This window comes from Nelumbo nucifera, chromosome 7 (assembly GCF_055504915.1).
Source record: "Nelumbo nucifera cultivar China Antique chromosome 7, China Antique-T2T, whole genome shotgun sequence".
In the NCBI taxonomy this organism is placed as follows: domain Eukaryota; kingdom Viridiplantae; phylum Streptophyta; class Magnoliopsida; order Proteales; family Nelumbonaceae; genus Nelumbo; species Nelumbo nucifera.
This window is the reverse complement of record NC_142655.1, coordinates 6284636-6300178: the sequence shown is the minus strand read 5'-3', so window position 1 is coordinate 6300178 and position 15543 is coordinate 6284636. Positions and strand designations below refer to the sequence as shown.

The following is a 15543-nucleotide window of genomic DNA, read 5'->3' as shown; positions in this document are numbered from 1 at the left end:
AACTAAAGAGAAAGGACTTGAGACACGACTATCAACTCTTGGACTAAATGAGACTCTATGATGTTTACCCAATTGACAAGACTCACAATCTAATGATGAAAGATGACTCAAGGAAGGAACCAGTAACTTCAAGGCCTTGAGAGAAGGATGACCAAGTCTGCAGTGCCACTGAAGAGGAGTAAGAGATGACTGAAAAGCTACTGGAGGACCACCACCATCAAAGTAATATAATCCACCTGCTTCATGCCCTCCACCAATCTTCCTCCCCGTCTTGAGATCCTGAAACACACAAGAAGAAGGGTAGAAGGTTACAGAGCAATTAAGAGACTTGGTTAATCTGCTGACAGACATAAGGTTTAAAGGAAACTTAGGAACATATAAAACAGATGATAAAGGCAAGGAGGAGAGATTAACATCACCAACACCACAGATAGGAGATGTAGAACCATTAGCAAGTGTAACTATTTGAGGTGTGGAGGAGTGGGAAAGGGAAGAAAATACATCATGAGTCCCAGACATATGGTCCGAGGCCCCAGAGTCAATGATCCAATGTGAGTCTTTGGAAGCTAAGCAAGCCATACCTGAATGGGCAAGTGTAGCGGTGTTCTGCTGAGATGTTTGAATGAACTGCTCATATACTGCACGTGGTACACTCACCATTTCCTTCTCAGAAGCACAAGTAGATGTGGAGGGGATTGGGTCAGTTTGCTGACTTTCAGTAATTGTGTCACTACCCTTAGTCCTAGCATGGTTAGCCCAAGTGTTGGGTGTACCACGCAAATCATAGCAGAAATTAACTGTGTGCCCCTCTAAACCACAATGTGTACACTTTCTCTGAGTATAACTCCTTCCACTTCCCCGACCTCCCCCTGAGTCTCGACCTCCAGTCCGACCACTAGCCCTGCTAAACATGTGACCACCACAGTTGCTTGGGAGTCCACTCCTGACACCACCACTTCTATTTCCACGACCACCCCCTTTAGTCACTACCAAACCAGATATGTCAGAGAGAGAAGAATGTTCTACCGACTCAATGGATGTCCTCTTAAGACGAGCAAAAACTTCTTCAAGTGAGGGAAGAGCAGATCCTCCCAATATTTGTGCTCTGACAGGCTCATACTCAGCCTTCAACCCCACAAGAAACCTTGTCACATCAAGCTACTCACATTGCTGTTGTTGGATCTGAACATCTGATGTTAGAGGATGATACACATTAAGCTCATTACAAATGTTCCTCAAACTTGCATAGTACTCTTCTAAGCTTTGACTCCCTTGCTTCAAATTGAAATACTCTTGGTACAACTGATACACCCTAGTTGTATTGTCTTGTCCAGAGTACAACTTCTTAGCATGATCCCAGATTTCCTTAGCTGTATCTAGGAACATGAAGTTCACACTAATCTTTGGTTCCATGTTGTTCCAGAGCCATGTCATTATCCGTGCATCTACTTATTCCCAGTCACTGAACCCAGGGGAATCAGAGGGAGGTTTCTCCTCTCTTACATGTTTTACCTTTCTCTTGGCCTTCAAGAACACCTCCACAGATTTTGCCCATGGTACATAATTCTCACCATTCAACTTGATGGATGTCATTTGAACACTTAGATAGTCTGGAGAAAGCATGACACTTGTTTTGTTATCATTCCCATTTTCAAATGAAGCCATCTTAATTATTTTACCTTCAAATATACAACACAACCTCACACTCTTTCACAAGACTTATCTCACTTATAACACCACCACTTCCAGCTTCTTTAAATACACATTACACACCACACACTAAGGCTGAAATCACTCAGTCTTCACATCAAACACCTGGGCTGCACACTGCAAAACCATTCACCATCAACACACTAAGACTGAAATCACTCAGTCTTCACATCAAACACCTGGGCTGCACACTGCAGAACCATTCACCATCAACACACTAAGACTGAAATCACTCAGTCCTCACATCAAACACTTGGGCTGCACACTGCAGAACTGATTACACACAAGGTATAGGAGATCACTTTTAAATATTTTTGAAACATAGATACACCAATCACCACGACACAACCACCACCAATCTACTGCTGTTGTAAACTTCAGCAGTCGACAACTCTTCTTTCAACATACATACGAAGAGAAATGCAGAGGAACACGACTGAGATGCATATCAGTCACACTGAGCACCACCACCACAACCAACTTTTGAAACAAAAAAGAAACATTCACAGTCCCTTGGACAAACAACAGTAGTGTTCATACCTGTCCACATTCAGCCCTCTTCGATACTGAATAGAGGGTTTAGTATACCACTCCAACGACCACCACAGCAACGACCGGAGGCATCCTCACCTCCAGGCCCACAAAACGACAGCTCCTTTTCAGCCCCTTATCGAACCTCCACTCAGGTCAGTCGAAAAGGAAGAAGATGACTGTGAAAGTTGGCGGCGAACCCAGAAAGAGAACAGCAGCAAGAAAGAAATGAGGATACGACCTTACAGCTCTGATACCATGTTAGTAAACTCTAGCAGATTCTAGGTTGAAGTAGAGAAGAAGAAAGAAAAGAGAAAGAAGAAGAAGAAGAAGAAGAAGAAGAAGAAGAAGAAAGAAAGGTTTGGCCAGACTAGAAGAGAGTCAAAATCACTCTCCCCTAGCTGACCCACTTGTATTTATTCAAAAACATAGAGTTACAGGAAAGACCATTTTGTCCCTCATAGAAGATGGGACGCATAACTTAAACTCAGATACAATAGACCTTTCACTCTCAAGCAGATAATCCAGAATGACCAAAATACCCCTGACTCGAGCATTCTAACAAGATTCAAGCACAGACTAGCTGGGTGGAAAAGGGGAGTTTTATCTAGGGGTAGGGAATTGGCACTGATTCATAGTGCACTATCAAATTTGGTGACCAACTACTCCTTATTCATGGATCCCAAATTAGTCCTTAACACACTAGAGTGGCTGAGATGAAACTTGTTATGGGATGGGCCAAATTATGTTAGGAAGATCCATCTAGTTTCTTGGGAGAAAATGTGCATACCAAAACTGGAAGGGGGTGCGTGTATCTGTGTTTTAAAACCACTCAATCAAGCTTTACTTAGTAAATGGATTTGGAGGTATGGTTAGGAGAAAGAAGAGTTATGGACCACTATCATGAGGTGCAAATATGGCAGCCAAAGGTTGGATTGGGCATCAGCTCCTATCCTTGGGACCCATGGGTTGAGTATCAAGAGGGGGGGTTTTGCTCAGAATAAAAAGGTTTAGGTCTCTGAATGCTATTAACTCACCGAGGATAGGGTCTTGTGGTCTCCAATATTATGTAGGAATATCAATGACTGGGAATCTAGAAGTTTATGAGATGTTAGAGCAGATCAGATGGGTCCAGCCCATTCAAATCCAAAGGGATAGTAGATGATAAGGGCTAAGAGATCAGGCCTCTTCTTGGCAAAGTCTTTTTATAGAGCTCTTGAAGGTCTAGCTAGTGTGACTGTCCATGGGTCTGGATCTGGAAGTCTTGCATGCCATTTAAGGTGATCTTTCTCACGTGGGCAGCAGCTCTTGATAACGTCCCCACAACTGATCATCTTATAGCAAGAGGCCTACTCTAGAGAACACCTGTTATCTTTGTAGGGAGTGCTCTGAATCATCTAGATACCTGTTCATTCAGTGCATTCTATTGTGTAGACTCTGGTCCCCATTTCTTGCATCTGCTTGAGAGGCAACAAGCATTACCTCGAGATTTACAGGCTGGCCAGTTCGGGGATTTAGACAATGGAGGTTTATTCTGTGGAGTTTGGTTCAATTTGGTGGTTTTCCGGACCCTCTGGAAGGAACATAACAGTAGGATATACGATGATAAGAAGTCCTCTGTGGAGGCCTTGTGTGGGAATGCCAAAAGGCTTTTAGTTCAGTGGGCTATGCCACAAAGAGTACTGTGGGATAAAGCTTCATCGTTTCTGTAGTCAGTAGGTTTCAATTATTTTCCAAAATGATTTGTCACTGGGTAGAGTTTTTCTGTAAAGGATATTGCATATTCATGTACAGACAGCATACATATGTCTGAGGGAACTTTCTCCCTCCTAGGCTATTAATATGATTGTATACTCACTTGTCAAAAATATTATATACATATGCATACATACATACATACATACATATAATAATAACATTTCATTTAGACATAGAAGCTACATACATACATATATAACACATAGAAGCTAGAAGTCAAGGACACAAATAATAACATTTCATTTAGAGAAGACTAGTTGACTCTAAACCAACATTAGAGAAAAAAGTAACTAAATTGCATCCCTTCCAGTCAAATATTTGGGTCTCCCGCTTGGGGTGAGTGGTGGTTCCTCTGCCATCTGGGACCCAGTTATTGAGAGATTGGAAAGGAAGCTGGCTTCTTGGAAGGCTAAATACCTATCTTTTGGGGGAAGGGTGACTCTGATTAAGAGTACCCTCTCCAATCTGCCTACCCACTTTCTATCTCTGTTTTCCATTCCTAGGAAGGTTGCAAATCAGATTGAAAAGCTTCAAAGGAATTTTCTTTGGAGAGGCTGGGAGGAGGAGAAAAAAGTGCACTTGGTGAGCTGGGAACAAGTCTGTCTCCCCAAATCTGAAGGGGGGTTAGGTATAAGGAAGCTGAAACAATTTAACTCTGCCCTCCTATGTAAATGGATTTGGAGATTTGCTGTAGAATCTGATGCTTGGTGGAGGTCTCTTATTGCCAGAAAATATGGTGTGAGTTGGGGCAATTGGAGAACTAGGGATCCCCCTCCTAACTGGGGTATCTCTCTGTGGAAAAGGATAATGAAGCATTTTCCAGATCTGGCCAGGGGGATCTCAATCAGGGCTAGTAATGGTAATAGGACCAAATTCTGGAAGGACTCTTGGTGCACAGATGCTCCTCTTGCTGAGTCCTTCCCACTCCTATTCCAGTGTGCTTCAGATCAAGAGGCCTCAGTTGCTGAGTGCTATAGTACTTCTGGTGGTTCAGTTCTTTGGACTCCTTCTTTCCGAAGAAATCTCTTTGACTGGGAGGTGGATGAGGCAGTGAAGCTCCTGACCTGTCTCCAGTTTCAAGAGTTGGATTATAGCTCGGAGGATAAGTGGCTTTTGGAAGAGGAATTCAGATGGGATGTTTTCAGTTAAATCATTGGCTGCTGTGCTTGGTAGGAGGGGTGTTCCTGATTTCCCAGTTCAGCAAGTGTGGAATCCCATTAGTCCGACTAAAGCCAGTTTCCTGGTTTGGACTATGGCTCTTAATAAATGCCTTTCCAAGGAGAACCTTGTGAGCAGGGGATTTCAGATTTCAGAATTATCTTGCAGCTTATGTGGGTGCAGTGCTGAATCTACTGATCATTTGTGTATTCACTGCCCGTTCTCTAATCAGCTGTGGAACCACTTCCTCAGCTCCTTGAAAGTTTGTTGGGTGATGCCGAGGTCAGTAAAAGAGCTGTTATGCGGCTGGCATATCGTGGGCTTGAGCAAGAAAAAGAAGACTTTATGGAAGATGATTCCGAGTGCTGTAATTTGGTGTATCTGGACCGAGAGGAATAGAAGGGTGTTCAGTAATAAGTTTCTAAGTCTGGAGGACTTAACTCAGAAGTTAGTGGGCAAGCTGATTTCTTGGTTGTCTGTGGCGGCAGATTTTAGAAACTGTAATGTGCCAGATGTACTTTTTTCTTTGTCTTGATGGCTTATGTAATTGCTGAATAGATCGGTCAGCCTGTTCAGGGACTGATCTCAGCCTCTTGTGTGTATTTCTTTTTCAATAAATATTACTTCACCTTTTCCAAAATAAAAAATAAAAAAATCAAATCGAGTATTTTCAGAAAAAATCGACTTATATATTAAAAATCATATAAGCACAACATAACTAACAGAATCTTATAGGTTTCAGGTCTCTGTAGTGTATGAATCCATTGAAAGATACCACATTTGAAAGCATTGAATATCAGTGGAGAGTAACAGAGATCAATTGGGATTTTAACAAGTATTCAATTGTACAAAGCGAAGAATTTAGGAATTATTCTCTCTTTCAACTATTTATTTAAGGGCCATTACTTGGTGTAATGGTAAAACCTCAGGCTGTCAAGCATGAGAAAGAGGGTTCGAGTCTGAGAGCGGGCACTTTGTGCAAAAAAAGCCAAAGGTTAGGACTGTATCCAGTCCACCCCTTCCAAGACCCCAGATAGCTGGGATCAACATTCGGCAATGACCTTTTCATCTGGTTATTTATTTATTTTCTGATTAACAACTTAGAAGTCTATTAGGTCATTGATAATAAATATTTAAAAATTAAAAAAAAACTAAGAGTTTTTGAGTCCAGTTGGTGATAGAACATCTTTGAGAGCTAAACTTCCTGGTCTAGTCCAAGGATGAAAGACTAAGGCTCAAAGCCCAACGCTCCAATACAGTAACTTAGCATCCATGGTCCTATAATTCTGTCCATTCAACCTATTACAATCTGAATTTCCCTAAACAATGAGACCCACAAGTACCAAGGACAGAAAGATGTAATCCCCACAAAAGAGATAGTGTCACTTCTCTCACTGCATTTCTGTAACCCACCAACCCTGAATACCTAAGAATGATCATGCCATTTCTGTTTTTAGAATTAATGAAGCTGAAACTGTAACTCAGTTTCTCAAACTCTTAACTCTGATCCTTAAGTCCTAATCTTATCCTTAATTGAGCTTGTTGAAATAGTTTATTTTATATTTATATTCTTATTCTGCTTAGTTAGGGTCTGTTTGGTCTATTTAAAGTAGTTCTTTTATTACTGTTCTTGTACTTTAATCTCATCAGGGGCACAAGGGTCTTTTCCCTTTTAATTTTGGTCGCCCTATAAATATTAGGGAGAAAGACGGTTCAGCCCAGGGTCAGAATTTGTAGGCTCAAAGTACTGTAGGGGTAGGTGCCAGCTCGGAATTGATGCTAATTCACGGGCGGGTGTTGGTGCATAGAGTGTGGGTTGTTGACATTTTGAATGTTTATAGCTCTGCAGTGGAAATCAGAAATCTGCATTGGGCCTGTCCGTACTTTTCTGTAAATATTAATGTAATCTGGCACCACCAGACAGAAGTTTGAGTTCGCCAATCTTCTTTCTTCTCTTCTACCATCTCCCTTCTCTCTCCCTCCCCTTCTTCTTCTTGTTTACTGCTGTTCGTCCACTGTTAAGATGGTATCAGAGCAACTCTACTGGATTTGAGAGCAAATCAAACAAGGTCTTCCCCTTCATTTTGCTGTCTTCTCCAGACTGAGAACAGAAAAACTGACCTACAACTGATACAAGTCTTCTCCTTTTTCTTCTTCTCTTATCTTGGTTGTGTGCCAAGAAAAAACTCGATGAAGCTGGTCTGCTGAATGCTGTCAGAAAAAATTGTGAGGTTTAGACCTCTTTTCTTGGATCGTGCGATCCTGTACCCGTGAAAGGGATGCCTGTAGGTCACGGATGACCTGTTATTTCCCAGTTTTGGTGTGACTACAATATTCTGAGGATCTCTCTGGTGGTTAATGCACATAGACACTCTTGGAAGCTTGGTAGGCTGGAACTGTTAATTCCGTACAAGTCTGAAATCAATCTAAACCTATTTTTTTTTTTGGAGAATTGGTGCTGGTCTGTGTTCAGTTTGTGTCCAAACCGAACTGTGCACGTGGACTGCTTATTTGGAGTGCTTCTAGGATTTGTTTAGGTGTCAAGAGGGATCCTAAGTTGTGTGTTGAAACTAAATAGTGTCCTTAACCATGCCCTCTGAGAATTCTGCAACTTCTGGGGTTTTAGGAGGTCAAAACAGAATGAGTGGAGGGATGGATATGAGTTTTCCCATGGCTGTAATTCCCTTTGATGGACTGAACTACCTTGAATGGTCTAAAGGAATTAAACTCTACATTACTGCTAGGGGGAAAATAGGATATATTAATGGTAAAGTGAAAGAACCTAAGACTGGAACTGCTAAATATGACAAGTGGAACCAAGCAAATAGTATAGTGATGTCATGGCTCTTGGTTTCCATGCAGCCACAAGTAAGGAAAACATTCATGTGGGCTTAAACAGCTTGTGAAATATGGGAACAAGCGAAATCTACCTATTCGGAGCAGAGGCACTATGCCAAGATATATCAACTGCAAGCTGAATCCTCCACATGCAAGCAAGGGGAGAGAAGTCTCTCAGTGTACTACTTAGATCTGACATCAATACGGAAGGAACTGTATCATTACCAAAATGTGAATTGGAAGTGTGATGAAGATGCAAGGGCCTACAAGTCACGTGTTTCCCAGCAACAAGTATTTGCTTTTCTTTTGGGGCCGAATCCTACATATGAGTCTATTAGGGTACAGATCTTGGGAAGTAAAGGTTTACCTTCAATTTAGGAAGTTTATGCCTTAGTTCAATCTGAAGAGAGCAAAAGAAGTGTGATGAATTGTGCAGAAGGGGAGCCGGTTGCTCTAGACGTCCGAGGAGGTACAAATTCAAATGTCGGAGGCTCTTTTTAGAAGGGTGATTCACAAAAGAGAGTGGATGACAAAGACAAACTTTAGTGCACTCACTATCAGAAGACTAGTCACACTAGAGACACATGTTGGGACCTCCATGGGAAGCCTAAATGGGCTCAGGAATTGAGTAAGAAATCAGAATCTGATCAGAGTAAGAAGCCAACCCAATAGAATAAGAAGATACAACTCAACAAATGTGGCATCTCAAGAGACTAGTGGATGACAAAGACAAACTTTAGTGCACTCACTATCAGAAGACCAGTCACACTAGAGACACATGTTGGGACCTCCATGGGAAGCCTAAATGGGCTCAGGAATTGAGTAAGAAATCAAAATCTGATCAGAGTAAGAAGCCAACCCAACAGAATAAGAAGATATATAACTCAACAAATGTGGCATCTCAAGAGACTAGTCCCATGGTACCTCAAGAGTAGGCCCCTAGTTCTAACCACAAGGAAGAGATTATCAACTCCTTTCGTGATCATTTGGAATTATATGGTAGGACACTTCGCCAAATGGATTTTGGCCTTACTCCTACCTCCTTTGCATCTACATCAGGTAACACTATCACTACTTTCCATGTGTCATCTCATACTTCTGATTCCCCTTGGATAATTGACTCTAGAGCCTCAAACCACATGACTAGTAAGTCAACTTTATTTTAGGCATACAACCTCCTCTCTGGGAGAGAGATAAGGTGAGACTGGATGATGGATCATTCTCCACCATAGCTGGCCAATGAACCATATCTCTTCCACTCGGTCTTACCCTCTCTAGTGTGTTGCATGTTCCTAAATTTTACCTATCAATTTACTTTCCATTAACAGTATTACTCACTCCTTGAATTGTTCAGTTACCTTCTATCCTTCTTTGTGTGTGTTTCGGTATTTGGCCTCAGGGAAGACAATTGATAGAGGAAGCATGGTGGATGATCTCTACGTGTTGGAGAATAAAGCTGGTCTTGTGGATACAGAGTTCTAAGTTCATCTAGTGAGAGTCACGCCTACTTATGGCATAGTCATCTTGGTCATCTTTCTTTTAAGTCATTAAAACTTATGTTTCCAAAGTTATTTAAGTCTTTATCAATTAGTGAGCTATAGTGTCAGACATGTCAATTGAGCAAACATTGTAGAAGTTCTTTTCCTTTAAGAAATAAAATATCTGAATTTCCGCTTCATATTGTCTATTCTGATGTTTGGGGCCTTGTTACTCTTATCTTCTGAGACTGGATATAAGTATTTCATTACTTTGATTGATGACTACTCTACATATACTTGGGTTTATCCTATGTGATTTAGAGATGAAGTTCCAAAGATTGTGAGATATTTTCAAAGCATGATTTTTACTCAATTCCAAACTGAGATTCATATTTTCTAGTCAGACAATGCAAAGGAGTACTTCCATAGTGATCTCACAGAGTTCTTTGCTTCGTGTGGATCTCTTCATTGGAGCTCTTATGCTAGGACACCCTAGAAAAACGGTGTCGCTAAAAGAAAAAACCGTCATCTCCTCGAAGTAGCTTGTGGTTTATTACTCCATATGAATGTTTCGATTTTCCGAAACGCTTTTGGATGGATGTTGTTATGTGTGTTGCATATATCATCAACCATATACCATCTCGGTTACTAGAGTATAAGGCCCCACATTAACTGTTGTTTCCTACGGCTCCTCTGTCCCCTATTCCAATGTGTGTCTTTGGGTGCCATTGCTTTGTTCATGACTTGTCCCCTACTCGTGGTAAGCTCAACTCTCATGCCATTCCCTATGTTTTCCCTGGCTACCCCTTATCTCAATTACCGTTGCTATGACCCTGCTTCATGCAAGTACTATGTCTCCATAGATGTATCCTTCTTTGAGAGTCAACCTTTTTTTTTGGTTTCTCCTTAGGAGGAGAATAAGGTTGAGGAGAAACACACTTAGGCTCAATTACCTCCTCTTCCTGATCCTCCTCCATTTCATGTCTTTCTTCGCCACCATAAGAGCCAGTAGATTTCAAGAGCCATGGAACCTAAAACTATGCAACCAACATCACCAGACTCTCCAGAGGCAGATCCTCATCATCAGTCAAGTACACTTGTCCCCACTAATATGCCTATACCTCTTGATATTGATCCCCCTGCTATTGATGATCTTGATGTTCCTATTGCTAAGAGAAAGGGTGATAGATCTTGTACTACTAATCATCCTATCTCTCACTTTGTGTCCTGTCATCATATTTCACCTTCATGTTATTTGTTCTTTTCCTCCGTTGACAGTGTTTTTGTTCCTAAGAATGTGGTAGAAGCTTTGTCCAAACCTGGATGGACAAATGCAATGAAGGAAGAAGTTAATGCATTGCACAAAAATGGCTCCTGGGAATTAGTGGATCTTCCTAAAGGTAAGGAACCAATGGGATGCAAGTGGGTGTTCACAGTAAAGCATAAGGATGATGGTATGATAGAAAGGTACAAAGCCAGATTGGTGGAAAAAGGGTTTATACAGGTATATGGAGTAGACTATGTAGAGACCTTTGCTCTAGTAGCCAAGATGAATTCTATCAGGACCCTCCTTTCATTGGCAGCTGTTAGAATGCTCGAGTCAGGGGTATTTTGGTCATTCTGGTGTATCTTATTGAAAGTGAAATGTCTATTGTATCTGAATTTAAGTTATGTGTCCCATCTTCTATGAGGGACAAAATTGTCTTTCTTGTAACTCAAGTTTTCAGGAATAAAAATCAAGTGGGTCGGCTAGGAGAGGTACTTTTGTACATCCTCTCTTCTAGTCTGGCCGAATACTTTTCTCCTCTCCTTCTTCTTCTTCTTTCTCTTTTCTCTTTTCTTTCTTCTTTCTTCTTCTCTACTTTGACCTAGAAACAACTAGCGTTTATTCACGTGGTATCAGAGCATTAAGGTCTGGTGTTCGTTTTTTTTTTCTTGCTGCTGTCTTCTTCCTGGGTTCGCCGCCAGCTTCACAGTAGGTTTCTTCATCCTACAGCTGATCTGATTGAAGACTCGATAAAGGGATGAAAAGGAGTTGTCGTTTTGAGGGCCTGGAGGTGAGAATGCCTCTGGCCGGTGCTGTGGTGGTCGTTGAAGTGGTATACTAGACCCTCTATTCAGTGTACGAAGAGGGCTAGTCGTATACAGGTATGGACACTGCTGTCGAGTGTTCAGAAATGGATTGTGAATGCTGATTTTTTTTTGTGTGCATCGAAAGTTAGTTGTTGTGGTGCTGGGTGAAACTGATACACATATCAGTCATGTTTTTTTGTGTTTTCTTGCTCACATGTGTGCTGAAAGAAGAGTGATAGACTGCTGATGTCCACGACAGCAGTGGTGTGGTGTTGATTGTGTTGTGGTGGCTGGCATATCTATGTTTTTTTTTTAAATGCTTAAAAGTGAACCCCTAGACCTTGTGTGTAATCAGTTCTGCAGTTTGCAGAACAAGTGTTCGATGAAATCACCGAGTAATTTCAGTAGTGGTGTGTTGGTGGTAAATGGTCCTGCAGTGTGCAGTCCAAGTGTTTGATGTGTTGACTGAATGATTTCAGCTTTAGAGTGTAGTGTGTAATGTGCAGTTGAAGAAAGTGGGTTGGTGGTATTGTAAGTGAGATAAGTCTTGTGACAAGTGTGAGATTGTGGTGTATATTCAGAGGAGACATAATTGAGATAGCTTCAACTGTAGTTGGGAATGACAACAAAACAGGCATCATGCTCTCTTCAGATTATCTAAGTGTTCAAATGGCATCCATCAAGTTGAATGGTGAGACCTATATACCATGGGCAAAATCTGTGGAGGTGTTCTTGAAGGCCAAGAGGAAAGTAAAACATGTGAGGGAAGAGAAACCTTCCTCTGATTCTCCTGGGTTCAGTGATTGGGAACAAGATGATGCACAGATAATGACATGGCTTTGGAACAGCATGGAACCAAAGATTAGTGTGAACTTCATGTTCCTAGATACAACCAAAGAGATCTGGGATCATGCTAAAAAGTTGTACTCTGGACAAGACAACACAACTAGGGTATATCAGTTATACCAAGAGTACTTCAATTTGAAGCAAGAAAGTCAAAGCTTAGAAGAGTATTATGCAAGTTTGAGAAACATCCGCAATGAGCTAAATGTGTATCACCCTCTCACATCAGATGTCCAGATCCAACAGCAGCAACGTGAACAACTTGATGTGACTAGGTTTCTTGTGGGCTTGAAGGCTGAGTATGAGCCTGTCAGAGCACAGATATTGGGGGGGTCAGCTCTCCCCTCACTTGAAGAAGTTTTTGCTCGTCTTAAGAGGACATCCATTGAGCCAGTGGAACATTCTTCCTTCTCTGATAGATCTGGTTTGGAAGTGACTAAAGGGAGTAGTCGTGGAAGTAGAAGTGGTGGTGGCAGCAGTGGCCCTCCAAGCAACTGTGGTGGACACATGTTTAACCGGGCCAGTGGCAGGACTGGAGGCCGTGAGTCAGGGGGAGGCCGTGGAAAAGGAAGGGGTAATGCTCAGAGAAAATGTACACATTGTGGCTTAGATGGGCACACAGTTAATTTCTGCTATGATTTGCGTGGTCCACCTAACACTTGGGCTAACCATGTTACATCTAAAAGTAGTAGCACAATTACTGAAAGCCAGCAAACCGCACCAACCCCCTCCACACCCACTTGTGCTTCCGGGCAAGAAATGGTGAGTGTACCACGGGCAATATATGAGCAGATCCTTCAAACATCTCAGCAGAACACAACTACACTTGCCCATTCAGGTATGACTTGTTTAGCTTCCAAAGCCTCACCCTGGATCATTGATTCTGACGCCTCGGACCATATGTCTGGGACTCCTGATGTATTTTCTTCCCTTTCTCGCACCTCCACATCTCAGACAGTTACACTTACTAATGGTTCTACATCTCCTATTTGTGGTGTTGGTGATGTTGATCTCACCTCATTGTCTTTAGCATCTGTTTTATATGTTCCTAAGTTCCCTTTTAACCTTATGTCTGTTAGTAGATTAACCAAGTCCCTTAATTGTTCTGTAACCTTCTATCCTTCTTCTTGTGTGTTTCAGGATCTCAAGACGAGGACGAAGATTGGTGGAGGGCATGAAGCCGGTGGTTTGTATTACCTTGATGGTGGTGGCCCTCCAATGGCTTTTCACTCGTCTCTTACTCCTCTCCAATGGCACTGCAGACTTGATCATCCCTCTCTCAAGGCTTTGAAGCTGCTAGTTCCTTCCTTGAGTCATCTTTCATCATTAGATTGTGAGTCATGTCAATTGGGAAAACATCATCGAGTCTCATTTAGTCCAAGAATTGATAGTCGTGTCTCAAGTCCTTTTGCTTTAGTTCATTCTGATGTATGGGGTTCAGTTAAAGTGGTGTCATACAATGGGTTTAAGTATTTTGTAATCTTTGTTGATGACTTTTCAAGGATGACATGGATCTATCTTATGAAAGACCGTAGTGAATTGTTCTCTATTTTTCAGAAATTTCATGCTGAAATACGCACTCAGTTTGGTGTTAATATGAAAATACTTTGCTTCGATAATGCCAAAGAATACATCTCCTCATCATTTCAGCAATACCTAGAACATCATGGAATAATTCATCAAACTTCTTGTGCCTACACCCCACAACAAAACGGTGTAGCTGAACGGAAAAATAGACATCTTCTTGAAACTGCTCGGTCCTTGATGATCAATATGCATGTCCCAAAGCACTTTTGGAGTGATGTTGTTCTTACATCCTGTTTTTTGATAAATCGGATGCCCATGTCAATCCTTGAAAGTCAATCCCCTTTCTCCGTGTTGTTCCCCACTTTGTCTCCCTTTCCTCTCACCCCAAGAGTCTTTGGTTGTGTTTGTTTTGTTCAGCACTTGGGGCCTGGAGTAGACAAGCTAGATGCTCGGGCTACGAAGTGTATTTTTCTTGGCTACTCAAGGACTCAGAAAGGGTACAAGTGTTATAACCCCAAGTTTCATAAATCGTTTGTGTGCCCGGATGTCACCTTCTTTGAATCAGTTCCTTTTTTCTCCAATGCCGGGGTCTCTTCTTCTCCCTCTGTGGTTCCTCTTCCTGTTCCGGTTGTGGACCCCCTTCCCATAGCTCACACTCCTACTGCAGATGCACATCATATGCCGGTTACTACAGAGAGACCGCCAATTACTCAAGTGTATACTCGCAGAAGTGCTTCGGCTCCTCCTCCACTTCAGCACCCGTCGACAGATCCTGCTACTGCTCCTTCTCCCTCAGATCTTCATCTCCCTATTGTTTTGCAGAAAGGTAAACATACTTGTACTTCTCATCCCATTTCAGACTATGTTTCCACTGCTCACCTTTCTGCTTCCCATTGCAAGTTTATATCATTACTCTCTTCAGTTCCCATTCCCAAGACTGTACAGAAAGCCCTTGCCTCTCCAGGGTGGCGGCAAGCCATGGAAGAAGAACTCTCTGCTCTACAACATAATCATACGTGGGAACTCACCATCCTTCCTCCTGGTAAGCACACTGTTGGGTGTAAATGGGTCTATACAGTGAAGCATCTTCCTGATGGCAGTGTGGAATAATTGAAGGCATAGTTAGTGGCCAAGGGCTATTCTCAGTTATATGGTGTGGACTATATGGAGACATTCTCTCCTGTGACTAAAATTGGTTCAGTTCGAGTGTTGATCTCATTGGCTACTATATATGATTGGCCTCTCCTACAACTTGACATCAAAAATGCCATCCTACATGGTGATCTTGTTGAGGAGGTGTATATGGAGAGACCACCAGCGTTTGTTGCTCAGGGGGAGGCTGGTAAGGTGTGCAGGCTCAAAAAGGCAATCTATGGACTGAAACAATCTCCACGTGCATGGTTCGGCAGGTTCAGTGAAGTGGTGAAGGCCTTTGGGATGAAACAGTGTCAGGTTGATCATTCCGTGTTTAGCTATAACTCGAAAGATGGAAAAATCTTGCTAGTCGTGTATGTGGATGATATTGTCATAACTAGAAGTGACAACAATGGAATTGACAGGCTGAAAAAATTCTTACAGGACCACTTCAATACGAAAGATTTGGGGAAGCTAAAGTATTTCTTAGGAA

General features: G+C 42.0%; 1 protein-coding gene across 8 annotated transcripts in view; it reads right to left on the bottom strand.

The window, feature by feature from the left end:
• The window catches only part of LOC104597386 (protein SEMI-ROLLED LEAF 2-like), a 161394-nt gene that overhangs the window by 78406 nt on the left and 67445 nt on the right, over nucleotides 1–15543 (bottom strand). The gene's annotated exons all lie outside the window — the stretch shown is intronic.